We start from the raw sequence: 19,039 nt of genomic DNA on the forward strand, positions 1-19,039 counted from the left end.
CTATTAATGATGGTTCAAATTAGAACACATGAAATGCAAAGCCAGTAGAAAAGGGGAGATGCAAGCTACGGTTGCATCATCAAGTCAAACCCAGGAACTAGGTCTGTAGAACAGTTTTGTAACTAACTAACTAATTAAAAACTAGCGCTGACATTTTTAAAGTAGGAAGTCCTGGAGCAATGATTCACGAGCAGGGTTGCCAACTTTCTAAATGCACAAAACCAAACACCCTAGGCCTCGCCCCTTCCCTGAGGCCCTGCCCCCCACTCACTCCATTCCCCTTCCCTCAATGGCTTGCTCTCCCCCACCCTCACTCACTTTCACTGGATGCGGGAGGGGGTGAGGGGCCAGAAATGAGGGATTGAGGGTGTGGGAGGGGGCTCCAGGCTGAGACAGGGAGTTGGGGTGCAGGAGGGATTGAGGGCTCTGGGGTGGGGATGAGGGGTTTGGGGTTGGGCCAAAGGATTTGGAATATGGGAGGGGGCTGCAGGTTGAGGCAGTGGTTGGGGTGTGGAGGGGGTACACAAATGATAAATGTAGCTAGAGCAAAAGTCAGCCTCCCTGCCTGGCCTTCACTAGGACACTGTTGCACTCCCAGTTATTTATGGATTCAGTTTCAGTCATTTCGGCATCTGAATAGCTGTGCCTGCAGATCAGGTCCTTAAACATCTAAATGTTCTAAACAGAGCCAATAAAGAATCGTGGGGGCAAAAGTCTGCCCCGGCCTAGCTGAGCCCACAAGGATTGGATGCAAAACAAAACAAGAGGCCAGTGTTTGAAAGCCTTGCTGATAAGGGGCGGGGCTAGGCTACGTCTACACTGCTTAGTAAGCCTGCAGATTGGGTGTTTGCAAGTGTCCACACTGCACTGGACAATACAAAGGAGTTTGTAAAATTATATTAGAAACAAAAAGAATCCTGACAATAATATTGGTCCATTACTAGATGGAACTGGTGAATTATCAATAGTAATTCAGAAAAGGGAGAAGGGTTCAAGGAATGTGTGTGTTGTATATTTGGGGAAGAAACAGATTGTATAATCTCATTGTATGGTGATGACTTTTTCCATTCCCCTAGTATCTCTGAAGGATGTTCAACAGAAACGACTATAGTTAGACATTTTTAAATCAGCGGGCCCAGACAACTTGCATCCAAGAGTTTTCAGAGAGCTGGCCGAGGAACTCGCTGGACTGTTAACACTGATTTTCAATAAGTCCTGAAGCAGTAGGGAAGTTCCAGAAGGCTAGAAGGAAGCTAATGTGGTGCCTGTTTTTAAAATTGGTGAATGGAATGACCGGGTAATTATAGGCCTGTCAGCCTGACATTGATTCTGGGCAAGATAATGGAGAAGCTGACATGGAATCGATGAATAAAGACCTAAAGGAGGGTAAAGTAATTAATGCAAACCAACATGGGGTTATGGAAAATAGATCTTGCCAAAGTAGCATGGTGTTTTTTGGAGTTTACAAGTTTGACTGCTAAAGGTTACAGTGTTGGCATAGCTAAGGGGTGAATGACTTTACCAAACCTTTACTCGTGGACATCGTTCTGACTCTTGGGGCAGGTCTACTGCTGACATAGCTTCCGCCTCTCCTAGAGGTGGAGTAATTACGTTGACGGGAGAGTGCTTTCCTGGCTCCATATATCCTGGTGATATAGCGCTTCTAGTGCGGACTAGCCCTCAGACCTCTGTGCCCCCACTGTGAGAGAACTACTCCAGCATAACACTTCACTAGATTGGCACCAAAACCTTTAAAACAGGACTGCAGAGTGAGGCTGTCAAGCCATGCCCAGCAGCACTGGAACAACTCACTGGAGGGAGGAGGTGGGTTCTCCATCACTTGACGTCTTAGACTGAAGAACCTGTGGGGGTCTCCCTCATCCCAGGGCAATGCCCTAACCGTCAGGCCAGAAACAGAATATGTCAGTCTCTCTCCGCCCCGCAGACCAGAACTTACAACGCTTCACTGATGAAGAGCTTGTTGAAACTGAAATGTCTCCACAAAACGTTTCAGCTTTGACAAACAGCGTATTTTGCTGAAATTTCATTTAGTCCAAAATGTTCCAACCAGCTCCAGCTTTGAGCCCTGAGCTCGTTACCAATAATCAGCATTCAGGGCTGTGCCTGCTGCTGCTAACCCAGCACGCCACCTGCCAGGGTGTATCTTCCTCCTCTTTGTATTATCAATCACTCCTGCAGAGAACTACAGAAGTGGTGCTTCTAAGAGACATGTCTGGAATCTGAAGTTCTTCCAACTCTTCAAGCTGAGTTTGTAACTCCCACTTCTGTTTGCTTCTTGACCGGGTGCTCGATATCTGCCCACTTTTTCAATACCTTTGTATCTGCTGAATAGCAATGCGCTCTGTATGAGCGCCTCCGGCTAATTTCTCCAAATCAAACACCTGCCCAGGCAATTACAAATCCAACAAGAAAAATCAGATCTCAGTAAAAAGCTGCATTTACTTTCCAACAATGATTATACACTAAAAGCGACGAGGTGTAATTAGCATGACACTAAATAATAACTAGAATTATGAGAGAGGTTCTCTGTATAAAACGATGGAACAGTCAGGGTTTAGGAACAATTTTATCTCTGTCAAAGCACATGAATACTAACCAGAAACCTTCTCTGCATGCAACAGAGCCATGTCACAACTCTCCATATTCCCCCCCTCTGCTATTATAACCCCCAGGATAGGGCTCCCAAGGACTTTGGTTTGGCAACTCATAGGACAAGTTGCAAGACCCTCCAGTGTCCCCAGACCTTCTAAAAGGACAAGGGAGTTGGTTAAAGCAGTGGTTCTCAACCTTTCCAGACTGCTGTACCCCTTTCAGGAGGCAATTTATCTTGGATAACCTCAGGTTTCACCTCATTTAAAAACCAGTCGCTTACAAAATCAGACGTAAGAATACAAAGGTGTCATAGCACACCATAGGCACCGACTTCCCCTTTGCCCGGTGCATACTCACCCCCCACACCCTCCCCCCTTCCCTGCCTCTTCCCACCCCTGCACCATCCTCGCCCCACCCCCATTCCACCCCTCCCCTACCTCTTCTCCACCTCCTCTCCTGAGCGCGCTGCATCCCCGCTCCTCCCCCTCCCTCCCCAAAAGTCCAAAGCGCCGCCAAACAGCTGTTAGGCAGCGGGAAGCGCTGGGAAGGAGGGGGAGGAGCAGGGACCCGGTGCGCTCATGGGGAGGACGACATGAGGAGGGGGCGGGGGAGCTTGGCTGCCAGTGGGTGTGGAGCACCCGCTAATTTTTCCCCGTGGGTGCTCCAGCCCCAGAGCACCCATGGAGTTGGCGCCTATGCAGCACACTATTACTTGAAAAATTGCTCCTTTCTCATTTTTACCATATAATCATAGAATACATCAATTGGGATATAAATCTTGTACGTACATGTCAGTGTATAGCGCAGAGCAGTATAAACAAGTCACTGTCTGTATGAAATTTTAGTTTGTACTGACTTCCCTAGTGCTTTTTATGTTGCCTGTCGTACAAGTAGGCAAATCTCTAGGTGAGTTGATGTCGGAAGATCTCTGTGTACTCCCAGGGGGACACGTACATGTACCCCTGGTTGAGAACTACTGAGTTAAAGGACAGGGTGGATTCATTATTCAGTTCTGGTACAATGTGCTGGACAGACACAGAGAGGCATGGTCCTGGCAGACAGCTTGGACTCTAAAAGACGATAAACGCCAGATGGAGATAAGGCCAAAGGCGAGATACCGGGAAAGTGGCCAGGGAGGGGCTGGAGGACGAGCGCAATCCTGGAGTGGGTTTTGTTCAGGTTTCATATTGTTTCATGCTTCCCCTGTCCCATGACCTGAGCCTCCTTCTCAGGGACAGTGACTGAAACTGAGCACAATACTCCTCATGCAGCCTGGTCTCCCTGTACTCCTCAACCAATTCCCTTTACATGCTGCACTTTCAAGGCTGCTACGCTCAGCCCAGAAGTGACCTTACAATTGGTAGACAGGCCCAAGAGGTTTCAGGACTGCCTCCAGCCCTCTCCACCACCATCCCAAGCTCTGGGAGGAAGAGGCTGCTGAAGACACATTCCTTCTTATATATTTTGTTGCCCACCTCTTAAATACGTTTATATGAATTCAACTCAGGGTCATAGAAAGGCAGGATATGAGACTGGGCGACACCTCTGGGTCATCAGTTGTAGTCCCCTGATATCATGACATTTTGATTAAAAAACTAGAATATCAAATTAACATGGCACACATTACATGGAATAAAAATTGGCTAACTGATAGGTCTCAAAATGTAACTGGAAATGGGATATTGTCATCAAGCAGGTCTGTTTCCCATGGGTTCCCACAGGTATTGGTTCTTGGTCCTATGCTATTTTACATTTTTATCAATGACCTGGAAGGAAATCCAAAATCATCCATAAATGTTCTCAGTAACACCACAAAAATTGGGAGAGTGATAAATAATGAAGAGGACAGGTCACTGAATCAGTTGGTAAACTGGGCACAAGCAAACAACATGCATTTTAATATGGCTTCATATAAACATACAGATCTAGGAAAACAGAATGTCGGCCATACTTACAGGATGGGGAATCTATGCTTGGAAGCAGCGACTGAAAAAAAATTGGGGGGTGTGGTGAATAATCACGTGAACATGGGCTCCCAGTGCGATGCTGTGGCCAAAAAAGCTAAATGTGATCCTGCATAAACAGGAATCTTGAGTAGGATTAGAGAGGTTGTTTTACCCCTGTATTGGCACTGATGTGACCACTGGTGGAATCCTGTGTCTAGTTCTGGTATCTAGAATTTAAGAAAATTGGAGAGGGCTCAGAGAAAAGCCATGGGAATGATTCAGGGATTTAAAAACATGCCTCATGGTGATAGGCTCAAGGAGCTCAATCTATTTAGTTTGACAAAGAGAAGGTTATGGGGTGACCTGATTACAGTCTGTAAGTATCTACATGAGGAACAGATATTTAATAATGGGCTCTTCAGTCTAGCAGAGAAAGGTCTAACATGACCCAATGGCTGGAAGTTGAAGCTAGACAAATTCAGACTGGAACTAAGGTGTATATTTTTAATAGTTAGGGTAATTAACTGTTGGAACAATTTACCAACTGCTGTGTTGGATTCTCCATCACTGGCCATTTTTAAATTCAGACTGGATGTTTTTCAAAAGGATCTGCTCCAGGAATGGTTTTGGGGCAGGTCTCTGGCCTATGTTATGCAGAAGTTCATGGCCTTGGAATCGATGAATTTAAGTTCAGAGATTTCTTCAGCTGCATCCTCAGACTAGCTAGGTTGTTTGCCCCAACTGCTCCTACTGTGAGGCTGTTCCAGAACCTCATTCCTCTGATGGTTAGAAACCTTCTTTTGATTTCCAGCCTAAATTTATTCCTGTCAAGTTTATATCCATTTCTTCTTGTGCCAACATTGTCCTGTAGCAGACGTAGCTCTTCTTCCTCCCTGGTATTTATCCTGGACGTAATGAGAGCACAATCCAATCCACTCTCAGCCATTCTTCTCCTAAGTAACCTCGTCCTACTCTCCCAACAACATTCTCCACCTGATCACAAGCTATTTGGGTCAGTGACTGTCTTTGTTATGGATTTGTACTGTGCCTGCTGTCAGGGGGCCTGGTTAGGGCCCTGGGCACTACTGCAGTACAAATAATTTATCTGAAGGAATTTCCCTCCCTCTAGCTTACTATTCTACTCTGTGCTCTTGGCGATGGCCCCTGGGCACCTTGCCCCAACATCAACTGCTTCAGTCTCCCGTATTCAAGCCAATTCATTGGTCAGTTAAGGAATGCAACTCACGCCAACTGTTGACTTGTCGTTTAGCTTTTTGTATAACATGGCATCAAAAGGTGGAAGCTCCAGTAACTAGTGTCCATGGCTGGACCATGTTGACAATTTATGTTCAGTAAATTCTAGCATATGTGCTATTAATCACTGGATCATGTTATCTCCATATGCACAGTCAATAGTGTCCAGTAATGCATGCAGGCAGCAAGTTCAGAAGGTTTTTGCATCATCTAAAATATGGGGAATCTCTTTGTGCCTGTACAACTACTGTATTATCAATTACAGGTGTTTAATGTACTCTCTCCCTGAGCACATTTCTACAGGACATACCTCATTCAGACCTCAAAGACCAGCATCAGTTTAAATATCCATGGACTTGAAGGAGATGCCTGGGGGTTATCTAGAAGGCCCACAACTTTTGGTGGACTCAGAGGGAAGTGTGGCATCCCTTTCCTAGCTGGGATGCTGAAGGAAATACATTTTTGTGTTTTACAGGGCTAACCAAACCCAGGCTACGAGTCAAGTGCCTGTCTGAGGCAATGCCGTGGGTGGGAAAGTCATCAGAAACAAATGCATACAACATGCGGTTTTGCCCAAGGAAATGGTAAGCCTATCTACTTGATTTATTGTTTCACTTTGTTTTAGATCTGCAGCAAAGATAAAAATTTTCTAGTAATTTGTACACAGCTTCCAAAAGATACATAGATGCGACTAGCTGGTAAAGCAAGGATGCCACCGCTGACCTAAAATGTTCTCCTCAAGCATCTATTCCTGGAAGGAGAGGGGCAGCGTACTGTATCATGTTGGTATTCATTAAAGGTCTGACTATTTAAACCAGCACAAGAGTCAGGTTATTGGCTGGTACAGAGAAAGCAAAATCTGCAGTGTTTTTTGGTTTTGTTGTGTTTTTTTTAAATAAAGAACCTTCCGTGGTTTTCCCATTAAGTCACGATTACAAGACGTGGCTAGTTTACAATATCTGCAAACCATTCCAAATGTTAAATTCTGCCTTCAAATCTCTCCCCCCATTTACATTAACAAGTACAAATACCTGTTGAATTAAACAAAAAGCTGGTTAGAAACTGAGCAGAAGGCGATTCCACAGTTCATTACCTCTGCCTTCCCTGGCATTACTGCAGCTAATGGGAAACAGCACTTCAACATTTCACGGAGCAGCGTCTGACCCACTAGATTCCAGAGGCTTAGAAACGCATCTGCTAATCTTGTGCAGATTGAATTTTCCACCATTACAATCCACCATCAAGCTCTCTGTTTTAGATTAAATTCAAGTGCAGTTTAGAACAGATACTCCCCGCTCTCTTTCTGCAGCCACCGAAAACAATCAGTTGTTTGCTAGGATCATTCTCTTCATTTTAGTCAGTTTCTTTTTGTCTTTAATTTGCAACCTAACTGCCCAGACAAGTCAGCATGTTTAGCAATTTACTGGGGCTGTCAATTAATCACAGTTAACTCACACGATTAGCTCAAAAAATTAATCGCAATTAATCACACTATTAAATAGAATACTAATTTAAATGTATTACATATTTTGGATGTTTTTCTAAATTTTCAAATATATTGATTTAAATTACAACACAGAGTACAAAGTGTACAGTGCTCACTTTATATTTGATTATCATTTTTATAGTGCAAATATTTGTAAACAAAAGAAACTATTTTTCAATTCACCTCATACAAGTATTGTAGTGCAATCTCTTTATCATGAAAGTGCAACTTAAAAATATACTGCACTCAAAAACAAAACAATGTAAAACTTTGGAGCCTACAAGTCCACTCAGTCCTACTTCTTGTTCAGTCAATTGCAAAGAGAAACAAATTTGTTTACATTTATGGGAGATAATGCTGCCCACTTCTTAATTACATCACCTGAAAGTGAGAACAGGCATTTGCATGGCACTGTTGTAGCCAGTATCGCAAGATATTTACATGCCAGACGTGTTAAAGATTCATATGCCTTGTCATGCTTTGGCCATCGTTCCAGAGGACATGCCTTCCATGCTGATGATGCTCGTTAAAAAAAGTGTTAATTAAATTTGTGACTGAACTCCTTAGGAGAGAATAGTATGTCTGCTACTCTGTTTTACACACATTCTGACATATATTTCATGTTAAAGCAGTCTCAGATGATGACCCAGCACATGTTAGTTTTAAGAACACTTTCACTGCAGATTTGACAAAACACAAAGAAGGTACCAATGTGAGATTTCTAAAGATAGCTACAGCACTCGACCCAAGGTTTAAGAATCTGAAGTGCCTTCCAAAATCTGAGAGGGATGAGGTGTGGAGCATGCTTTCAGAAGTCTTAAAAGAGCAACACTCCAATGCAGAAACGATAGAACCCAAACCACCAGAAAAGAAAATCAGTGTTCTGCTGGTGGCATCTGACTCAAATAATGAAAATGAACATGCGTCGGTCCGCGCTGCTTTGGATCATTATTGAGCAGAACCCACCAGCAGCATAGAGGCATGTCCTCTGGAAGGGTGGTTGAGCATAGCCTTACTCAAGAACACTCTAATCCTGAACATGTTTCAGCCACTAGGCTCCACTGTGTACCCACAGAAGTTGGCCAATAAAAGATATTACCTCATCCACCTTGTCACAATGTATTTTACTTCGGGTAAAGTTAGGCACAGAGCAAATATTTGGAGCATTTTTAACTGACAGCATGCTCAGCCTCTTTTAACACTTAGTCTGTCACATGAGCGAATACAAACCAAAAAACTCAAATGGGCAGGTGGAACAGCCAGATAATTTGTCAGTAATAACAGTTCCAGAGCAGGTTTTCTCTGAATGCAGAGCACTTTGGTGCAGTTTAGTAATTGTCAATTGTTTGAGGGACACCCCAAAAGTAAAAGAAATCGTATATCTAAGACAAAGGTACCAACTTCAGGAAAAACACCAGAATGAAAGCAGCCGAGTGACTGTGGTCCTGGGGCAGTAACTTCTGCGCTAACCACTTTTATCCAACTTAACTATTCAATTACCGAAATGCGAAGTCAGGTACCTACTGATAAATACAGTCGTGTTTACAGGGCTAAGCTCTATAACGAACACACACACTCGGTGTTGCAGAAGGGATTTAGTGGGGCTCGTGTTGTTCTAAAGAGGATAATCAGAGCGGAGAGAAAAATAATCTTCTCCAAGTCCAGACCACTGGATCCTGGATGGCCTTGGAGCGCTTGCTTACAAGATGCAGAGATGTAACTGCTTCAGGGTGGAGGGTGGTAGAGGTGTAACCGCACAGGAAGAACCTGACCCAGATACACCTTGTCCAAAGCCTTGCGCTCCACCCAGCCGAGTGTGGTGTCTCCCCTCACTAGTGCTGCCAAGACTACGCTCTGCTGCTCCCTGGATTGCGGTTTCCATGGAGATTATCGTTACAGGGAGCAGCATTGTGGAGCAGAACCTGAGGAGGTTGAAAGCAGCCAGTCAAGCAGGAGAGCATGGTCCAAACCACCCAAACTCACCGGACCAGCTAGGGCAGCCGATGGGCAGACACATCTGGCAGCCACGGAAGAGACCTTAGCCCAGAGGTTCTCACCCTTTCCATACAGAGCCCTTTGCAAAAGTATTGTGCTGACTCCCACCTTCCCATCCTGGTATCTTACTCTTGCAACTACTGCTGCAAGAACAGCCACAAAATTGTAGTATGATGTCTCATTTGAAAGACGGCCCCTCCAGGAGCAAAATATTCTCCAGTGCCAGGCACTGACTCAGAAGGGGCAGTCACGAATCTAGCACCATCTGGTCAACTGGCCCCAACACCATCAGCTGGGCACAGGCAACAGAAGAAAATGAGAGACAAAAAGACTTGTCTTGTCACTTCATTAATTCACTCAAATTCCTTCTATGGATAATTCAGTTGTACACACTGAAAAGACAAGGGGGGTCTCTTATTATTATTTTTCCTTAGCTTTTTGGCACTCATTTGTTGACAAACATGGCATTTTTAAATGAACTGCCCTAAATTCAGACCCAAGCCTGGGACATGTAATTTGTAGCCAACCTCACCCCAAAGCAGAGTTTAGCTGGTGTTATTTAAACGTGTCACTGAGTGAGAGATTTCTGGAGCAGGTGAATAATTTCAAGGCGGACAGGAATGCCTGAACCTGAGAGACTAGTGGCCCAGTCCTATGCTAGTCTTTGACAATTTAGAGCAGTGGTTCTCAACCTGCGGCCTGCGGGCCGCTTGTGGCCCAATCAGCACAGAGCTGCAGCCCATATGACATCCTCAGGGCCATACAGGTAGTATTGGATGCAGCCCACAATGATAAATAGGTTGAGAACCACTGATTTAGACGAAAACAAAATTTAAAATTCTGATCTCACTTCTGCACCTTTAAATACTGGTTCTGAACTTGTGACTTATTTTCTTGTCTCGCTTAAAACACAGGAAAAAAAATCAGTCAAATAAAAGGTGAATGTATTTTCTTATTGTTTTAAAAAAGTTAGTTCGTTGTATCCAAGAAATCTGCTTGATACAGCTGTCATTCTCCTACCAACTTAGTGGTGAAAATCAACCTGAGAGTCTGAGTAAAGCTCCCAAGCTAAACAGAACCCTTACAGAAACAGAATGCCAGGATATGGAAATTCACTCGGAGCAACCAAAATATGAGTCCTGATGTACAGCTCAGTTATCACATTCCACAGTTTCAGGTTGTTTGAAGTGAGATGCACAATGCAGAAATCATCATTGTATTAATGCCATTAAAAACACGCACTGGTGAGCCCCGGGTTACTTTTGCACTAACTCAGCACGTGTGTGTGTCTGCAGCGTACCCACAATAACGAAACCAAAGTCTGCCCCTCATTACATCCACATAACGGAGGGTACAGCGCAGAGATCCAGGGGCTGCATTCTGAACTCAGTTACACCTGTGCAAACCTAGACCAACTCGCCAGTGCCCTGCATCTAGAATGGCACCCCAAGAGCAGGTCCGTCCCAGTATCATATTTAAACATTTTATTAAGAGGATGATAAAAAAGTGAATGGTGCAGAGTTTAAGCATAGAAGTTTCTGGTTATCTGGGAATAACATTCTCCTACATAGCTCTGTCTGGAGGTTATTGTTTTGTAGTGGCCAGAACGGGACAGACGTCTACATTAAGATTCCATGAAATCAATGGATCGTAGGTTTAGATTAATACCAGCATAACTGAAATTAAATCCAGTCCTCATACTCCAGTGATTTCATTTGAAGCTAAAAAATGACACAGACCAAATGCATTTGTCATTTACATCTAGGCAAGATCCAGGGCTTCATCAGTAACACGGCAGAGTTTTTTCCCACAGCCCCTGTTAAAATCTGTATTTTCTGACTCGCCCTGAGGCCATCATTCAGCATGGATGGAGGCCGCTTGGAGAAGAAGGCCTGCTGCATGTGAGAAGTAACTCTCAGTTTACAGTCTCAAGATTCCTGAATACCTTATTGCCCTGTGGCCCAAGTGATTAGCCAGCGCTTGGGGTCTTGCCAGGCTGGAGATACTGAGGATATAAGTCAGGTATTTCTTTGGTACAATCTTCTTTATTTAAAATGCCCACAAAGTTCTGGTGCCCTGAACACAGTAGGAACAATCTCAGGCAGTTTCCTTGCTCACAATTTCCAAGGCTGCCCTTTCTAGCTAGCCCTGCGTTCGGTCTCTGATCCCTCTTCGGGCCATGCTCACAACTGCTTCTCTGGCTCTCTCCTCATTTTCTGGTTCTGACACCATGGCTGCCATCTCAGATTTTGCGGGGATGGGACTTTAACCATAATTCCAAAGGCTACTTGGGCACCTGAAAACTTCTTGGTTTTTTGCAGATAACAACTTAGATACAGTGCACCTGTCAGATAATAATTTCTAATTCCTATATAAAGAAAGAAAATTAAATAAATATTAGACCCACCTATTCTAATACTTATTCTGGCATCTTGTGTCAATTCACTTAAGGGACACTGGTTAGGTTTAAAAAAAAAAAAAGTACGTATATTCTTACTTTGTTACTAACTCTGAATACAATCATTGAAACAACTGTAGAAAAATCTAGATGACTTTCTGTCACTTCTCTGCCGTTCGTCAAGCTTGGAATAAATCGTTTAACGTTTGGGGACATACTACTAGGGCAAGGCCCTGTGAGTTTATTTATACTGCACCTGCCTGGGGCTCTAGGGATGTTACCCCACTACAAACAACAGACTAGAAACTGACCTTAAACAGGAGTGAAAGCAACACTTTCAAGTCACTTTCACAGTATTGCCAAAAATCATGGATCAGGCACACCAAAAATCGTGAGATTGGCTCTGAACTCATGAGATTTTGTAAAAATAATAGTTTTTAGTGTTCTTTTTATTTACATTCTGCTTTTTGAGCCTTTGGGGTGCACTAGGGTCACATTTTGAAGCTTTCTCCACAGCCATGAGGGCTAGAAACGTCATTTTTCTTTAAGAATGAAGGCTGAAATCATCACGTATCCCCTTGACTCCAGGAGCTGGGGCTTTAAGGAAAACACTTATCATGAGACACACGACAAAATTGTGAGAATTGGCAGCACTGCTTTTACTTCTGTTTAAAAGGCTAGTTACTTTCCAGAAGGCTCTTAAACACAACACTACAGTGATTGAGTTGCAGTTCTCAGAGCAGAATATTTTAAATCAAACACCAAGAAAATTCAACATTTTACAGTTGGGGAAAAAATTGAGACTTCTGAGGTACATCAGGGCAACTGCAGGCAGGACAGGAAAATAAACAGGCACAGGAGCTCTGGGCAGCTCTTCCTTTAGAAAGAAGGTTGGAGCGTCAAATCTTCTAGTCCTTAATCCAGTAAAACATCTATTGCCATCAGTGCCTCTACTCAGATATAAACATCACAGATGGTGCCCAGTGAATAACACAAATCATGACAATAATGGTCGACTTTATGGACTCTATGGATGCAGTTTCTTTTGTGTGTTCTGCAACTGGCCTGGATACAGCTGAACACATCTGATACTCAGGCAACACTTTCTCATTCCTTCCTTTTCTCAAGCTCAGAGCAAACAATGACTGAACAAAGTGGTTTTCAGTTAAAATGTAAAATTGCACAGCAGCCATTGCTCTACAACCCAGCCTGGGGCAGAACCTGCCACCCCTTGGGGGTTACATGATCTCCTCTCATCTGACTCTCATTCTCCAGCCTTCCTGATGTCTGTCAGACATGACCTCCACCCCAATGCCTGGGACTGTTTGCTGGAGTCTCAGAGGACTGGCTGCCTTGGTTTTGCTCCCATCTATCAGAGGCCTCTATTTTGCAGCATGCAGCAGAGAGAAAAAGGCTGGTCCAGCGGAGAGGGAGCTAGCCCTGAGGGACCTACTCCCCTCCCCACCCCGACTTCCCGTCTGAGCTCAGGCCTGTGCCTTAGAGACAGAGTTTCAAAGGTTTTTAGGCACCCAAAGACACAGCTAGGCACCTACTGGGGTTTACAAAGCACCAAACCTTCTAGGTGCCTAGGTGCCTTTGGAAATCTGGCCGCTGGTCTCTCAGTGCCCCACCTGTACCAGGGGATAACAGCCCTGCTCTGCCTCGCTGAGGGGCTGGGATGTGAGGGGCTCAGATAATACAATGATGGGCCCACGTAAGTACCAGAGGTAGTGTGAGAACCTCTCTATGCCACTGCTATCCCTTCCCTGGGTTTTGGCCCCTTATTTTCACTTATGCCCCTCACATCTTCCTCTCTTCTGAATATAACCTTGGCTGTATTTCTTCTGAGTCCCCTGCATTCACTCTTCAACCATCCCCCCAGGGATTCCTGTTTTACAGTATCAGAGGGGAGCCGTGTTTGCTGCTTTTACAGATCCAGACTAAGAGTCCTGTGGCACCTTATAGACTAACAGACGTATTGGAGCATGAGCTTTCATGGGTGAATACCCACTTTGTCGGATGCAACGAAGTGGGTATTCACCCACGAAAGCTCATGCTCCAATGCGTCTGTTAGTCTATAAGGTGCCACAGGACTCTCTGCTGTTTTACAGGTTCATCTAACGACTTCCAGATCCTTAATTAAATTACCAGCCTTTTCTGATCTTAATCACCCTGCCTCTGTTTGTAAACAAAACACTGACTCCCGGCCCCAAGGACACAAGCTGGGAGAAGCACCTCTCCTCTGCAGAACTCACATTCCACACTAATGCTGAGCAGTTCAGCGCTCTGTCTGGAAGCGCCCCTCCTGTATGAAACTGAAGGGGGGGGGGGGGAAGAGAGGCGCCCCCCCCCACCTATTGGCACCCTTGTGTGACACACAGCTCCAAACAAGCAAAGCCCCAGATCCTGCATCTGCAGTCAGTCCCCAGGGAAATCCCTCAGCCCACATGACCCAGCTCCTGCTCAGGCTCTGCTATGCTGGCCTGTGCCTTGGGGAATTGTTGGGAATTGGTCCTGCTTTGAGCAGGGGGTGGGACTAGATACCTCCTGAGGTCCCTTCCAACCCTGAGATTCTATGATTCTATGAATGTGGCCTCCGCTGTCTCAGCCACCACCACACAAAAGGGTATTTAATTGCTCCCCCATTTAGCCTGAATGATGCGTGCTCCGTATACCAGTCCACTTCAGCTAAGTCTGTGATTGACGGCAACCACTGACACCCTCCAGTCTAACAGTATATAGTGCAAGAATAAAGTAAGAAGTTGTAACTCAGCTAAATCTAAAATAATTTGAGACTCCAGAGCATATCATCCCTACTATCCGATTCCAGGATCTCAGTGTCACCTGAGCCACCATCACAAATAATGGCTGATTGTTATAGCTGGTATGTATTGTTCATAGATGGGGGTGGACAGCTGTTTTACAAAAATCAGAAACTAAAAATAAAGGCACCCCTGTGACACTAAATCAGGGAAGTAGAAATGTAATGCAAACATTTACATGGTATTTCATCTTAGACTAGGAGCAATTGTTGAGGGTAATGTTGCTTTCTTCCCTGGGCTCATTATAATGGATTGTAGCCCCCCAGTGGTCAATCACTGTATCTCCACAACACTATTGGTGTGTTATAGGAACCATTCATTCGCACTGTGTCACAATTAAAAGATGAGTTTGTCCGGACCATACAAGCCTGATATTTTTTTCCTCTGAAGTCCTTGAAAACACTGACTTCCCAAACTGAATGAGTAAAGAATTGCTAACAAGGAGCTAGGCAAAAGGAGCGGCTGCTGCAGGAACTAGCTGTTGAAACGCTGAAGTATGACCTGCTCCTAAATGAACCAAGAGGAATTAACATAATTACAGGCTCAATGAAAAAGGCAGCAATACACAGGGGCCAAGTTGTAGCTTAATCAGGTTCCAGCTACGGTTTCCTCTCTGCCTGACCTCTTGGGAAGAGTCTCATTTGTCATTCTCACCACATTTACATACAATACTTAGTGGAGCCATGCTTCATTCTGCTAAAAGGGGGCTGAGTGCTCATTAACTCCAACAGATTGTTTTGCATAAGTTGCATAGTTCCTATCAAGTGGAAGTGATTAGCTGGTACAATAATAGGCTAATGTCACACCGGAACAGAGAAGGTTACAAACCTATACAGAGATGATATTCGCTGTAACACAGGTTGATTAGTGCTGCAGATTGTTACTGTACCGGCTTCTTTGATTGTGATCTTTCCCAGGATAGTTTAATAACAGGGTTTTGTACAGCCAAATCGACTGTTTATTGCAGTTTGGTTTTTAGGGATTTCTGCTAAAGCACAAAGCTTTTCTGCATGCTAGCCCATAAACCGGCCTTGTCGATACAGAGCAGAAGCTGTACTGAAAACAGGGATTCTGTGGGCAATTGGAGAGATTCTGGCAAAGGATCTGGTGTGTTGAGAAGCATTGGTCACAGCTTTACACTGTTCCTAGCCCTGCACTCTCAAGCTCATCCAGCTCACTTGTGGACAGCGTCTGATCCATCAAACAATGCTGAACAGCTGCTGGGGTGAATGCAGAGGCAGCTGCACCCTAGTAGGAGGTAAAGACATTCACCTAGAGCATATGGTTTGCATAGCCTTTGTTTATGCAGTGCTTTAGAAAGGTCAGTGATCAGGACTCAGGCTTGGTGCACTCTTCTGCAAGCTCTCTGGTATCTGCAGCACTCTTGGGAGTAGAATGGAAATCCCACAGCAATTTCATGCAAATTAAGATGATGGGGCCATCCTCACTTGGTGTAAATCAGTTAAACTCTATCAGGGCCAGCTCCAGACCCCAGCGCGCCAAGCGCGTGCTTGGGGCGGCATGCCGCGGGGGGCACTCTGCCTGTCGCCAGGAGGGCGGCAGGCGGCTCCGGTGGACCTCCCGCAGGCGTACCTGCGAATGCTCCACCGGAGCCGTGGGACCAGCGGATCCTCCGCAGGCACGTCTGCGGGAGGTCCACCGGAGCCGCAGGACCGGCGACCGCCAGAGTGCCCCCCGCAGCGTGCCGCCGTGCTTGAGGCGGCGAAATTGCTAGAGCCGCCCCTGAACTCTATTGACTTCCACGTATGTCACCAGGTTATACCATCTCAGCACCTGGCCCAGAGATTTTTTAAATTAAATTTGAAATGTCAATTTTGATATTACATTCAATGTACTCAACTCTCCGCCCACATGGTCAGGTTCAATAAGATGCAGATTTGTAGAGAGAGAGCACAGCACAAGGGATAAATTGTTGATGAAAGCTGGGAGCTTTGAGAGCCAGGAGACAATCAGTGAGAGAAGCATGGGAACTGGTAAGTACCTAGGGTGACCAGATGTCCCGATTTTGGGGTCTTTTTCTTATATAGGCTCCTATTACCCTCCAACCCCGTCCCGATTTTTCGCCCTTGCTGTCTGGTCACCCTATAAGTACCAGCTCTTAGAAGGTAAAATCCTTTGAGAAAGATTCCCATGGGGCTTTCCGAAGCTTTGAAATTTTTCATGATTTTTGGCATAACTGGTCTAAACTCTCGCAGGTATTGGCTGAGTCTTCAAGAGTGATTTTCATTAGAACACAGGAGAACCTCAGAGTTACAAACACCTGTTACGAACTGACCAGTCAACCGCACACCTCGTTTGGAACCGGAAGTATGAAATCAGGCAGCAGCAGCGACAAAAAAAGGAAAACGCACAAATAAGTACAGTGCTGTGTTGAAAGTAAACTCCTAGAAAAACAAAGCAAAGGGAGAGCAGTGTTTTTCTTCTGCATAGTAAAGTTTCAAAGCTGGATTCAGTCAATTGTAAACTTTTGAAAGAACAACTGTAACATTTTGTTCAGGCTTATGAACAACCTCCGTTCCCTCCTGTGTCCGTCCAGGGAATAGCTTTGGAGAGAGGCCATAACAAGCAAAGACACTTGTTAACAGTGTGGGGATGCATTAGGCTCACTAGAACGGCTGAAACTAGAAAGGGAGATGGAGGGGGAAAGAAATGTGATATTCGTGAAAGTTTCCACCAATTTTCTTTCAGAAAAAGTATGAATTTGAAAATGTTCAAACCCCTTGTGAGCCATCCCCATCACAGCATTTTTATGTAACTGAGATTTCAAAGAATGGAACCGAGGAGAGGTTTGTTATTTTAAATCCTTTCGACAACCCAAGACAGTTTCTTCTTCCTAATACACCTTTCTAAACAAGAAGAGCATAGCACTGCTTTATTCCCGTTCCCAGGGTTATGGTTGCCAAAATCCTGCTACATGTAAGCAGGAATGTCTCTGATACACCCTGTGTTCAATCAAAGTATCCTAAAAAATGGGGAGCTGGTCATCCATGTACTTTTTTGACCCCTGGGCATGCAAACTGCATTTACCAGGGTATGGCTCCCTGTACAACACCAGATTTCTTCATTACTAGTTAGGCAAAATGGGCAGAGTTAATCAAATATAAAACGTTCTATTTTTCTATATTATAAGAACATGACCTGATTCAATAATTCTGTGAAGAGCTTTAAAGAAATAGCCAAAGAGCATTTTTTGTTTGTTTAAATAAAACCAAGTCACAAACCACTGTATTTTCCTTGAACTGGTTTTCATCACAACTAAGCTTATGCGGCAGAAAAATCAATCTGTGTCCAGCCCCATGTGACACATTCCAAGTTGGCTGATTAGCTCCGTTACTCCGTACAGGTCTGTTTATAAGTGACTTGTTTTTACTTTGAATAAAATATTACAGAGGAATGTTTAGTTAAAGACACAAAGAACATTGCTGGGACACTCTGAAGGAGAAAACTTTGGAACAGGCTGTGCTGTAGCAAACAGACTAAAAACCCCTCACACTGAGACCAACTCAGCAAGTGACCATGCTAAAAACCCCTCCTGCGTTTTATTTATTATTCCCATTTCCTCTTGCAGATGCAAAAGCAGCAGCTTCAAAAGAGTATCAGCACAGTGATACAGAACAAGAGATCTCAATGAGGGAGGTGCTGTTTAAAGAAACTTCCACTTCCATGCACACTTGGACATCAAGTGGGTTATTCAACAAGCTCCCTAAGAAAAGTAAACACCTTAGGAAACCATTCTGTTAAAAAGGAGTGACTCCGACTACACACTGATTATTAAAATGGTACCTTTTGGGGCTGCTGGTGAACATGATGGCATGTGTTACTGGACCACTGAGATCAGAAGCAGGACTGCTGATGCCTTAAGAGACCAGCTTGTACTATCAGCTCCTGAAAGGGTTGGAGCTTGTCTAGCTGGGAACAGGGTGTTCTGGGAAATGTAGTTTTGGAATCAGGTGGTGGCACTGAGTGCTGAGCATTAACAGGTGGCTAATTGGCTCCCCCAGAGAGATCTGATTGGGAAATGAAATGCAAGTAGCTCATCAGGATAGCAGGCTGGGTGAGCTCAAGGATTAATTAGCCCAGCAGCTGAGGACTGATCAAAAAGGCACAGGAAGGCAATGGTGGGGGAGGGGACGAGAAGGAGACAAAAAACAAACCAGACCAGACCGGTGAGGTTAGCCTAGGGAGATCTCTGGGAAGCGAGACTGACTCTTCCGGGGCCCTTGTAAAATGACACGGTTGCCCACAGCTGGAAAGCGGGAGTCTGAGCAGGGCTCGGTGGAGTGTGAGGGCTGGGTGCAGACCACGTTCTGCTATGGCTGGCTAGTATCTTTGCAAGGAGTTGAACAATACACCATTGAGACGGGTATCTGAGAAAGCTACACTGCAGTAGTCCAGTGGGCTGAGTGTGGGCTATTTGCATGATATGAATATTTATTTTTAAGCAAACAGGAATCTTTAGGCCAGTTACTCAGGGGATCGTGAGTAAATCCCTCCTCTAAATCAG

At 44.7% G+C, this 19,039-nt stretch overlaps 1 protein-coding gene across 5 annotated transcripts in view; it reads right to left on the reverse strand.

Annotated features, from left to right (window-relative positions):
• HTR2C (5-hydroxytryptamine receptor 2C) overlaps nucleotides 1–19,039 on the reverse strand; it is a 653,091-nt gene that overhangs the window by 575,286 nt on the left and 58,766 nt on the right. For 2 of the 5 annotated variants that reach the window (XM_039488616.1, XM_039488612.1), the window contains exon 1: nucleotides 18,319–18,431. The exons of 1 other annotated variant lie outside the window; for it this stretch is intronic. The gene's annotated coding sequence lies outside the window, so the exon portion shown is untranslated. Of the gene's footprint in view, nucleotides 1–18,318; nucleotides 18,432–19,039 lie in introns of those variants that run through there. 2 more of the 5 variants (XM_039488614.1, XM_039488615.1) reach the window with 1 other exon arrangement.

The sequence above is a fragment of the Mauremys reevesii genome, linkage group 9 (genome assembly GCF_016161935.1).
Source record: "Mauremys reevesii isolate NIE-2019 linkage group 9, ASM1616193v1, whole genome shotgun sequence".
NCBI lineage: Eukaryota > Metazoa > Chordata > Testudines > Geoemydidae > Mauremys > Mauremys reevesii.